Source organism: Anomaloglossus baeobatrachus, chromosome 1 (assembly GCF_048569485.1).
Source record: "Anomaloglossus baeobatrachus isolate aAnoBae1 chromosome 1, aAnoBae1.hap1, whole genome shotgun sequence".
In the NCBI taxonomy this organism is placed as follows: Eukaryota; Metazoa; Chordata; class Amphibia; order Anura; family Aromobatidae; genus Anomaloglossus; species Anomaloglossus baeobatrachus.
The window spans coordinates 173,037,860-173,050,846 of NC_134353.1; the positions used below are offsets into that span (position 1 = coordinate 173,037,860).

The 12,987-nt window shown below is 58.2% G+C and overlaps 1 protein-coding gene across 1 annotated transcript in view; it reads right to left on the reverse strand.

Annotated features, from left to right (window-relative positions):
• GALNTL6 (polypeptide N-acetylgalactosaminyltransferase like 6) overlaps window positions 1-12,987 on the reverse strand; it is a 2,628,190-nt gene that overhangs the window by 24,483 nt on the left and 2,590,720 nt on the right. The gene's annotated exons all lie outside the window — the stretch shown is intronic.

Consider the following 12,987-nt stretch of genomic DNA (forward strand, 5'->3'; position numbering starts at 1 on the left):
TTGGCTCTGTCCACCTGGCACTCTGCACACATTACCTCGCTTGGCTACACCCACCTGGGACTCTGCACAAATTACCCCACTTGGCTCCCCTAACCTGCACTCCTCACACATTACCCAGCTTGGCTCCACCCACCTGCAGTCCGCACACATTACCCCGCTTGGCTCCACCCACCTGGCACTCTGCACAAATTACCCTGCTTGGCTCCCCCAACCTGCACTCCTCAGAAATTATCCAGCTTGGTTCTACCCACCTGGCACTGTGCACACATTACCCCGCTTGGCTCCGTCCACCTGGCACTCTGCACACATTACCCCGCTTGGCTCCGCCCACCTGGCACTCTGCACACATTACCCAGCATGGCTCCACCCACCTGCAGGCCGCACACATTACCCCGCTTGGCTCCACCCACCTGGCACTCTGCACACATTACCCCGTTTGGCTCCGTCCACCTGGCACTCTGCACACATTACCCAGCTTGGCTCCGTCCACCTGGCACTCTGCACACATTACCCCGCTTGGCTCCGTCCACCTGGCACTCTGCACACATTACCCCGCTTGGCTCCACCCACCTAGCACTCTGCACAAATTACCACTCTTGTCTTGCCTAACCTGCACTCCTCACACATTGCCCAGCTTGGTTCTGCCCACCTGGCACTCTTCACACATTACCCCGCTTGGCTCCGTCCACCTGGCACTCTGCACACATTTCCCCGCTTGGCTTCGTCCACCTGGCACTCTGCACACATTACCCCGCTTGGCTCCACCCACCTGCAGTCCGCACACATTACCCCGCTTGGCTCCACCCACCTGGCACTCTGCACATATTACCCCGCTTCGCTCCGTCCACCTGGCACTCTGCACACATTACCCCGCTTGGCTCCACCCACCTAGCACTCAGCACAAATTACCACTCTTGTCTTGCCTAACCTGCACTCCTCACACATTACCCTGCTTGGTTCTGCCCACCTGGCACTCTTCACACATTATGCCGCTTGGTTCCGCCCACCTGGCACTCTGCACAGATTACCCCACTTGGCTCCACCCACCTGGCACTCAGCACACATTACCCCTCTTGGCTCCACCCACCTAAGACTTTGCAAACATTACTCCGCTTGGCTCCACTCACCTGGGACTCTGCACACATTACCCCACTTGGATCCACCCACCTGCGCTCCACACACATTACCCCACTTGGCTCCACCCACCTTGCACTCTGCACACATTACCCCGCTTGGCTCCGTCCACCTGGCACTCTGCACACATTATCCCGCTTGGCTCCGCCCACCTGGAACTCTGCACACATTACCCCGCTTGGCTCCATTTACCTGGCACTCTGCACACATTACCCCGCTTGGCTCTGTCCACCTGGCACTCTGCACACATTACCTCGCTTGGCTACACCCACCTTGGACTCAGCACAAATTACCCCACTTGGCTCCCCTAACCTGCACTCCTCACACATTACCCTGCTTGGCTCCACCCACCTGCAGTCCGCACACATTACCCAGCTTGGCTCCACCCACCTGGCACTCTGCACAAATTACCCAGCTTGTCTCCCCTAACCTGCACTCCTCACATATTATCCAGCTTGGTTCTGAACACCTGGCACTGTGCACACATTACCCCGCTTGGCTCCATCCACCTTGCACTCCGAACACATGGCCCTGCTTGGCTCCACCCACCTTGCACTCTGCACACATTACCTCGCTTGGCTCCACCCACCTGGGACTCTGCACACATTACCCAGCTTGGCTCCACACACCTGCAGTCCGCACACATTACCCCGCTTTGCTCCACCCACCTGGCACTCTGCACAAATTACCCAGCTTGGCTCCCCTTACCTGCACTCCTCACATATTAGCCAGCTTGGTTCTGCCCACCTGGCACTCTGCACACATTACCCCACTTGGCTCCGTCCACCTGGCACTCTGCACACATTATCCCGTTTGGCTCCGCCCACCTGGAACACTGCACACATTACACAGCTTGCTGTCCGCACACATTACCCCGCTTGGCTCCACCCACCTGGCACTCTGCACACATTACCCCGCTTGGCTCTGTCCACCTGGCACTCTGCACACATTACCTCGCTTGGCTACACCCACCTGGGACTCTGCACAAATTACCCCACTTGGCTCCCCTAACCTGCACTCCTCACACATTACCCAGCTTGGCTCCACCCACCTGCAGTCTGCACACATTACCCCGCTTGGCTCCACCCACCTGGCACTCTGCACAAATTACCCTGCTTGGCTCCCCCAACCTGCACTCCTCACAAATTATCCAGCTTGGTTCTGCCCACCTGGCACTCTGCACACATTACCCCGCTTGGCTCCGTCCACCTGGCACTCTGCACACATTACCCCGCTTGGATCTGCCCACCTGGCACTCTGCACACATTACCTCGCTTGGCTACACCCACCTGGGACTCTGCACAAATTACCCCGCTTGGCTCCACCCACCTGGCACTCTGCACAAATTACCCTGCTTGGCTCCCCCAACCTGCACTCCTCAGAAATTATCCAGCTTGGTTCTACCCACCTGGCACTGTGCACACATTACCCCGCTTGGCTCCGTCCACCTGGCACTCTGCACACATTACCCCGCTTGGCTCCGCCCACCTGGCACTCTGCACACATTACCCAGCATGGCTCCACCCACCTGCAGGCCGCACACATTACCCCGCTTGGCTCCACCCACCTGGCACTCTGCACACATTACCCCGTTTGGCTCCGTCCACCTGGCACTCTGCACACATTACCCAGCTTGGCTCCGTCCACCTGGCACTCTGCATACATTACCCCGCTTGGCTCCGTCCACCTGGCACTCTGCACACATTACCCCGCTTGGCTCCACCCACCTAGCACTCTGCACAAATTACCACTCTTGTCTTGCCTAACCTGCACTCCTCACACATTGCCCAGCTTGGTTCTGCCCACCTGGCACTCTTCACACATTACCCCGCTTGGCTCCGTCCACCTGGCACTCTGCACACATTTCCCCGCTTGGCTTCGTCCACCTGGCACTCTGCACACATTACCCCGCTTGGCTCCACCCACCTGCAGTCCGCACACATTACCCCGCTTGGCTCCACCCACCTGGCACTCTGCACATATTACCCCGCTTCGCTCCGTCCACCTGGCACTCTGCACACATTACCCCGCTTGGCTCCACCCACCTAGCACTCAGCACAAATTACCACTCTTGTCTTGCCTAACCTGCACTCCTCACACATTACCCTGCTTGGTTCTGCCCACCTGGCACTCTTCACACATTATGCCGCTTGGTTCCGCCCACCTGGCACTCTGCACAGATTACCCCACTTGGCTCCACCCACCTGGCACTCAGCACACATTACCCCTCTTGGCTCCACCCACCTAAGACTTTGCAAACATTACTCCGCTTGGCTCCACTCACCTGGGACTCTGCACACATTACCCCACTTGGATCCACCCACCTGCGCTCCACACACATTACCCCACTTGGCTCCACCCACCTTGCACTCTGCACACATTACCCCGCTTGGCTCCGTCCACCTGGCACTCTGCACACATTATCCCGCTTGGCTCCGCCCACCTGGAACTCTGCACACATTACCCCGCTTGGCTCCATTTACCTGGCACTCTGCACACATTACCCCGCTTGGCTCTGTCCACCTGGCACTCTGCACACATTACCTCGCTTGGCTACACCCACCTTGGACTCAGCACAAATTACCCCACTTGGCTCCCCTAACCTGCACTCCTCACACATTACCCTGCTTGGCTCCACCCACCTGCAGTCCGCACACATTACCCAGCTTGGCTCCACCCACCTGGCACTCTGCACAAATTACCCAGCTTGTCTCCCCTAACCTGCACTCCTCACATATTATCCAGCTTGGTTCTGAACACCTGGCACTGTGCACACATTACCCCGCTTGGCTCCATCCACCTTGCACTCCGAACACATGGCCCTGCTTGGCTCCACCCACCTTGCACTCTGCACACATTACCTCGCTTGGCTCCACCCACCTGGGACTCTGCACACATTACCCAGCTTGGCTCCACACACCTGCAGTCCGCACACATTACCCCGCTTTGCTCCACCCACCTGGCACTCTGCACAAATTACCCAGCTTGGCTCCCCTTACCTGCACTCCTCACATATTAGCCAGCTTGGTTCTGCCCACCTGGCACTCTGCACACATTACCCCACTTGGCTCCGTCCACCTGGCACTCTGCACACATTATCCCGTTTGGCTCCGCCCACCTGGAACTCTGCACACATTACACAGCTTGCTGTCCGCACACATTACCCCGCTTGGCTCCACCCACCTGGCACTCTGCACACATTACCCCGCTTGGCTCTGTCCACCTGGCACTCTGCACACATTACCTCGCTTGGCTACACCCACCTGGGACTCTGCACAAATTACCCCACTTGGCTCCCCTAACCTGCACTCCTCACACATTACCCAGCTTGGCTCCACCCACCTGCAGTCTGCACACATTACCCCGCTTGGCTCCACCCACCTGGCACTCTGCACAAATTACCCTGCTTGGCTCCCCCAACCTGCACTCCTCACAAATTATCCAGCTTGGTTCTGCCCACCTGGCACTCTGCACACATTACCCCGCTTGGCTCCGTCCACCTGGCACTCTGCACACATTACCCCGCTTGGATCTGCCCACCTGGCACTCTGCACACATTACCTCGCTTGGCTACACCCACCTGGGACTCTGCACAAATTACCCTACTTGGCTCCCCTAACCTGCACTCCTCACACATTACCAAGCTTGCCTCCACCCACCTGCAGTCCGCACACATTACCCCGCTTGGCTCCACCCACCTGGCACTCTGCACAAATTACCCTGCTTGGCTCCCCCAACCTGCACTCCTCACAAATTATCCAGCTTGGTTCTGCCCACCTGGCACTGTGCACACATTACCCCGCTTGGCTCCGTCCACCTGGCACTCTGCACACATTACCCCGCTTGGCTCCACCCACCTGGCACTCTGCACACATTACCTAGCATGGCTCCACCCACCTGCAGGCCGCACACATTACCCCGCTTGGCTCCACCCACCTGGCACTCTGCAAACATTACCCCGCTTGGCTCCGTCCACCTGGCACTCTGCACACATTACCCCGCTTGGCTCCGTCCACCTGGCACTCTGCACACATTACCCCGCTTGGCTCCGTCCACCTGGAACTCTGCACACAATACCCCGCTTGGCTCCACCCACCTAGCACTCTGCACAAATTACCACTCTTGTCTTGCCTAACCTGCACTCCTCACACATTACCCAGCTTGGTTCTGCCCACCTGGCACTCTTCACACATTACCCCACTTGGCTCCGTCCACCTGGCACTCTGCACACATTACACCGCTTGGCTCCGTCCACCTGGCACTCTGCACACATTACCCCGCTTGGCTCCACCCACCTGCAGTCCGCACACATTACCCCGCTTGGCTCCGCCCACCTGGCACTCTGCACACATTACCTCGCTTGGCTCCACCCACCTGCAGTCCGCACACATTACCCCGCTTGGCTCCACCCACCTGGAACTCTGCACACATTACCCCGCTTGGCTCCATCCACCTGGCACTCTGCACACATTACCCCGCTTGGCTCTGTCCACCTGGCACTCTGCACACATTACCCCGCTTGGCTCCACCCACCTGCAGTCTGCACACATTACCCCGCTTGGCTCCACCCACCTGGCACTCTGCACATATTACCCAGCTTGGCTCCGTCCACCTGGCACTCTGCACACATTACCTCGCTTGGCTACACCCACCTGGGACTCTGCACAAATTACCCCACTTGGCTTGTCTTGCCTAACCTGCACTCCTCACATATTAACCAGCTTGGTTCTACCCACCTGGCACTCTTCACACATTACCCCGCTTGGCTCCGTCCACCTGGCACTCTGCACACATTAGCCCGCTTGGCTCCGTCCACCTGGCACTCTGCACACATTATCCCGCTTGGCTCCGCCCACCTGAAACTCTGCACACATTACCCAGCTTGGCTTCACCCACCTGCAGTCCGCACACATTACCCCGCTTGGCTCCACCCACCTGGCACTCTGCACACATTACCCCGCTTGGCTCTGTCCACCTGGCACTCTGCACACATTACCTCGCTTGGCTACACCCACCTGGGACTCTGCACAAATTACCCCACTTGGCTCCCCTAACCTGCACTCCTCACACATTACCCAGCTTGGCTCCACACACCTGCAGTCCGCACACATTACCCCGCTTGGCTCCACCCACCTGGCACTCTGCACTCTGCACAAATTACCCTGCTTGGCTCTCCCAACCTGCACTCCTCAGAAATTATCCAGCTTGGTTCTGCCCACCTGGCACTGTGCACACATAACCCCGTTTGGCTCCGTCCACCTGGCACTCTACACACATTACCCCGCTTGGCTCCACCCACCTGGCACTCTGCACATATTACCCCGCTTCTCTCCGTCCACCTGGCACTCTGCACACATTACCCCGCTTGGCTCCACCCACCTAGCACTCAGCACAAATTACCACTCTTGTCTTGCCTTACCTGCACTCCTCACACATTACCCTGCTTGGTTCTGCCCACCTGGCACTCTTCACACATTACCCCGCTTGGTTCCGCCCACCTGGCACTCTGCACAGATTACCCCACTTGGCTCCACCCACCTGGCACTCAGCACACATTACCCCTCTTGGCTCCACCCACCTAAGACTTTGTACACATTACTCCGCTTGGCTCCACTCACCTGGGACTCTGCACACATTACCCCACTTGGCTCCACCCACCTGCGCTCCACACACATTACCCCACTTGGTTCCACCCACCTTGCACTCTGCACACATTACCCCGCTTGGCTCCGTCCACCTGGCACTCTGCACACATTATCCCACTTGGCTCCGCCCACCTGGAACTCTGCACACATTACCCAGCTTGGCTTCACCCACCTGCAGTCCGCACACATTACCCCGCTTGGCTCCATTTACCTGGCACTCTGCACACATTACCCCGCTTGGCTCTGTCCACCTGGCACTCTGCACACATTACCTCGCTTGGCTACACCCACCTGGGACTCAGCACAAATTACCCCACTTGGCTCCCCTAACCTGCACTCCTCACACATTACCCAGCTTGGCTCCACCCACCTGCAGTCCGCACACATTACCCAGCTTGGCTCCACCCACCTGGCACTCTGCACAAATTACCCAGCTTGTCTCCCCTAACCTGCACTCCTCACATATTATCCAGCTTGGTTCTGAACACCTGGTACTGTGCACACATTACCCCGCTTGGCTCCGTCAACCTGGCACTCCGAACATATGGCCTTGCTTGGCTCCACCCACCTTGCACTCTGCACACATTACCTCGCTTGGCTCCACCCACCTGGGACTCTGCACACATTACCCAGCTTGGCTCCACACACCTGCAGTCCGCACACATTACCCCGCTTGGCTCCGTCCACCTGGCACTCTGCACACATTACCTCGCTTGGCTCCACCCACCTTGGAGTCTGCACACATTACCCAGCTTGGCTCCACCCACCTGCAGTCCGCACACATTACCCCGCTTGGCTCCACCCACCTAGCACTCTGCACAAATTACCACTCTTGTCTTGCCTAACCTGCACTCCTCACATATTAACCAGCTTGGTTCTACCCACCTGGCACTCTTCACACATTACCCCGCTTGGCTCCGTCCACCTGGCACTCTGCACACATTATCCCGCTTGGCTCCGCCCACCTGGAACTCTGCACACATTACCCAGCTTGGCTTCACCCACCTGCAGTCCGCACACATTACCCCGCTTGGCTCCACCCACCTGGCACTCTGCACACATTACCCCGCTTGGCTCTGTCCACCTGGCACTCTGCACACATTACCTCGCTTGGCTACACCCACCTGGGACTCTGCACAAATTACCCCACTTGGCTCCCCTAACCTGCACTCCTCACACATTACCCAGCTTGGCTCCACCCACCTGCAGTCCGCACACATTACCCTGCTTGGCTCCACCCACCTGGCACTCTGCACAAATTACCCTGCTTGGCTCCCCCAACCTGCACTCCTCAGAAATTATCCAGCTTGGGTCTACCCACCTGGCACTGTGCACACATTACCCCGCTTGGCTCCGTCCACCTGGCACTCTGCACACATTACCCCGCTTGGCTCCGCCCACCTGGCACTCTGCACACATTACCCAGCATGGCTCCACCCACCTGCAGGCCGCACACATTACCCCGCTTGGCTCCACCCACCTGGCACTCTGCACACATTACCCCGCTTGGCTCCGTCCACCTGGCACTCTGCACACATTACCCCGCTTGGCTCCACCCACCTAGCACTCTGCACAAATTACCACTCTTGTCTTGCCTAACCTGCACTCCTCACACATTGCCCAGCTTGGTTCTGCCCACCTGGCACTCTTCACACATTACCCCGCTTGGCTCCGTCCACCTGGCACTCTGCACACATTTCCCCGCTTGGCTTCGTCCACCTGGCACTCTGCACACATTACCCCGCTTGGCTCCACCCACCTGCAGTCCGCACACATTACCCCGCTTGGCTCCACCCACCTGGCACTCTGCACATATTACCCCGCTTCGCTCCGTCCACCTGGCACTCTGCACACATTACCCCGCTTGGCTCCACCCACCTAGCACTCAGCACAAATTACCACTCTTGTCTTGCCTAACCTGCACTCCTCACACATTACCCTGCTTGGTTCTGCCCACCTGGCACTCTTCACACATTATGCCACTTGGTTCCGCCCACCTGGCACTCTGCACAGATTACCCCACTTGGCTCCACCCACCTGGCACTCAGCACACATTACCCCTCTTGGCTCCACCCACCTAAGACTTTGCAAACATTACTCCGCTTGGCTCCACTCACCTGGGACTCTGCACACATTACCCCACTTGGCTCCACCCACCTGCGCTCCACACACATTACCCCACTTGGCTCCACCCACCTTGCACTCTGCACACATTACCCCGCTTGGCTCCGTCCACCTGGCACTCTGCACACATTATCCCGCTTGGCTCCGCCCACCTGGAACTCTGCACACATTACCCCGCTTGGCTCCATTTACCTGGCACTCTGCACACATTACCCCGCTTGGCTCTGTCCACCTGGCACTCTGCACACATTACCTCGCTTGGCTACACCCACCTTGGACTCAGCACAAATTACCCCACTTGGCTCCCCTAACCTGCACTCCTCACACATTACCCTGCTTGGCTCCACCCACCTGCAGTCCGCACACATTACCCAGCTTGGCTCCACCCACCTGGCACTCTGCACAAATTACCCAGCTTGTCTCCCCTAACCTGCACTCCTCACATATTATCCAGCTTGGTTCTGAACACCTGGCACTGTGCACACATTACCCCGCTTGGCTCCATCCACCTTGCACTCCGAACACATGGCCCTGCTTGGCTCCACCCACCTTGCACTCTGCACACGTTACCTCGCTTGGCTCCACCCACCTGGGACTCTGCACACATTACCCAGCTTGGCTCCACACACCTGCAGTCCGCACACATTACCCCGCTTTGCTCCACCCACCTGGCACTCTGCACAAATTACCCAGCTTGGCTCCCCTTACCTGCACTCCTCACATATTAGCCAGCTTGGTTCTGCCCACCTGGCACTCTGCACACATTACCCCACTTGGCTCCGTCCACCTGGCACTCTGCACACATTATCCCGTTTGGCTCCGCCCATCTGGAACTCTGCACACATTACACAGCTTGCTGTCCGCACACATTACCCCGCTTGGCTCCACCCACCTGGCACTCTGCACACATTACCCCGCTTGGCTCTGTCCACCTGGCACTCTGCACACATTACCTCGCTTGGCTACACCCACCTGGGACTCTGCACAAATTACCCCACTTGGCTCCCCTAACCTGCACTCCTCACACATTACCCAGCTTGGCTCCACCCACCTGCAGTCTGCACACATTACCCCGCTTGGCTCCACCCACCTGGCACTCTGCACAAATTACCCTGCTTGGCTCCCCCAACCTGCACTCCTCACAAATTATCCAGCTTGGTTCTGCCCACCTGGCACTCTGCACACATTACCCCGCTTGGCTCCGTCCACCTGGCACTCTGCACACATTACCCCGCTTGGATCTGCCCACCTGGCACTCTGCACACATTACCCAGCATGGCTCCACCCACCTGCAGGCCGCACACATTACCTCGCTTGGCTCCACCCACCTGGCACTCTGCACACATTACCCCGCTTGGCTCCTTCCCCTGGCACTCTGCACACATTACCCCGCTTGGCTCCGTCCACCTGGCACTCTGCACACATTACCCCGCTTGGCTCCGCCCACCTGGCACTCTGCACACATTACCCAGCATGGCTCCACCCACCTGCAGGCCGCACACATTACCCCGCTTGGCTCCACCCACCTGCAGTCCGCACACATTACCCCGCTTGGCTCCACCCACCTGGCACTCTGCACACATTACCCCGCTTGGCTCCGTCCACCTGGCACTCTGCACACATTACCCCGCTTGGCTCCGTCCACCTGGCACTCTGCACACATTACCCCGCTTGGCTCCGTCCACCTGGCACTCTGCACACATTACCCCGCTTGGCTCCACCCACCTAGCACTCTGCACAAATTACCACTCTTGTCTTGCCTAACCTGCACTCCTCACACATTACCCAGCTTGGTTCTGCCCACCTGGCACTCTTCACACATTACCCCGCTTGACTCCGTCCAGCTGGCACTCTGCACACATTACCCCGCTTGGCTCCATCCACCTGGCACTCTGCACACATTACCCCGCTTGGCTCCGTCCACCTGGCACTCTGCACACATTACCCCGCTTGGCTCCGTCCACCTGGCACTCTGCACACATTACCCCGCTTGGCTCCACCCACCTGCAGTCCGCACACATTACCCCGCTTGGCTCCACCCACCTGGCACTCTGCACATATTACCCCGCTTGGCTCCGTCCACCTGGCACTCTGCACAAATTACCCCGCTTGGCTCCACCCACCTAGCACTCTGCACAAATTACCACTCTTGTCTTGCCTAACCTGCACTCCTCACACATTACCCAGCTTGGTTCTGCCCACCTGGCACTATTCACACATTACCCCACCTTGCTCCGCCCACCTGGCACTCTGCACACATTACCCCACTTGGCTCCACCCACCTGCGCTCCACACACATTACCCCACTTGGCTCCACCCAACTTGCACTCTGCACACATTACCCCGCTTGGCTCCGTCTACCTGGCACTCTGCACACATTATCCCGCTTGGCTCCGCCCACCTGGAACTCTGCACACATTACCCAGCTTGGCTTCACCCACCTGCAGTCCGCACACATTACCCCGCTTGGCTCCATTCACCTGGCACTCTGCACACATTACCCCGCTTGGCTCTGTCCACCTGGCACTCTGCACACATTACCTCGCTTGGCTACACCCACCTGGGACTCTGCACAAATTACCCCTCTTGGCTCCTCTAACTTGCACTCCTCACACATTACCCAGCTTGGCTCCACCCACCTGCAGTCCGCACACATTACCCAGCTTGGCTCCACCCACCTGGCACTCTGCACAAATTACCCTGCTTGGCTCCCCTAACCTGCACTTCTCACATATTATCCAGCTTGGTTCTGAACACCTGGCACTGTGCACACATTACCCCGCTTGGCTCCGTCCACCTGGCACTCTGCACACATTACCCCGCTTGGCTCCATCCACCTGGCACTCTGCACACATTAACCCGCTTGGCTCCACCCACCTGCAGTCCGCACACATTACCCCGCTTGGCTCCACCCACCTGGCACTCTGCACATATTACCCCGCTTGGCTCCGTCCACCTGGCACTCTGCACACATTACCCCGCTTGGCTCCACCCACCTAGCACTCTGCACAAATTACCACTCTTGTCTTGCCTAACCTGCACTCCTCACACATTACCCAGCTTGCTTCTGCCCACCTGGCACTATTCACACATTACCCCGCCTTGCTCCGCCCACCTTCCACTCTGCACACATTACCCCACTTGGCTCCACCCACCTAAGACTTTGCACACATTACTCCGCTTGGCTCCACTCACCTGGGACTCTGCACACATTACCCCACTTTGCTCCACCCACCTGCGCTCTACACACATTACCCCACTTGGCTCCACCCACCTTGCACTCTGCACACATTACCCCGCTTGGCTGCAATCACCTGGGAATCTGCACACATTACCCCACTTGGCTCCACCCACCTTGCACTCTGCACACATTACCCCGCTTGGGTCCACCCACGTGGCACTCTGCACACATTACCGTGCTTGGCTCTGTCCACCTGGCACTCGTTACAAATTACCCCGCTTGGCTCCACTCACCTGGGACTCTGCACACATTGCCCCGCTTGCCTCCACCCACCTACGCTCAGCACACATTACCCCGCTTGGCTCCACCCGCCTTGCACTCTGCACACATTACTCTGCTTTGCTCCACCCACCTGGCACTCTTCAACATTACCCCGCTTTTCTCCAATCACCTTCACTCCGCACACATTACCCCGCTTGGCTCCACCCACCTAGACTCTGCACACATTACCCCACTTGGCTCCACCCACCTGGCACTCTGCACACATTACCCCCCTTAATTCCGCCCACCTAGGACTCTGCACACATAACCCTGCTTAGCTCTGCCCACCTTGCACTCTGCACACATTACCCCGATTGGCTCCACCCACCTGCACTCCTCACACATTTCTCTGCTTGGTTCCGCCCACCTGGCACTCTGCACACATTACCCCGCTTGGCTCCACCCACCTGGCACTCTGCACACATTTCCCCGCTTTGCTCCACCCACCTGGCACTCTGCACACATTACCCCACTTGGCTCCACTCACCTGCACTCTGCACACATTACGCCGCTTGGCTCCAACCACCTGGCACTCTGCACACATTTCCTTGCTTGGCTCCGTCCACCTGGCACTCGTTACAC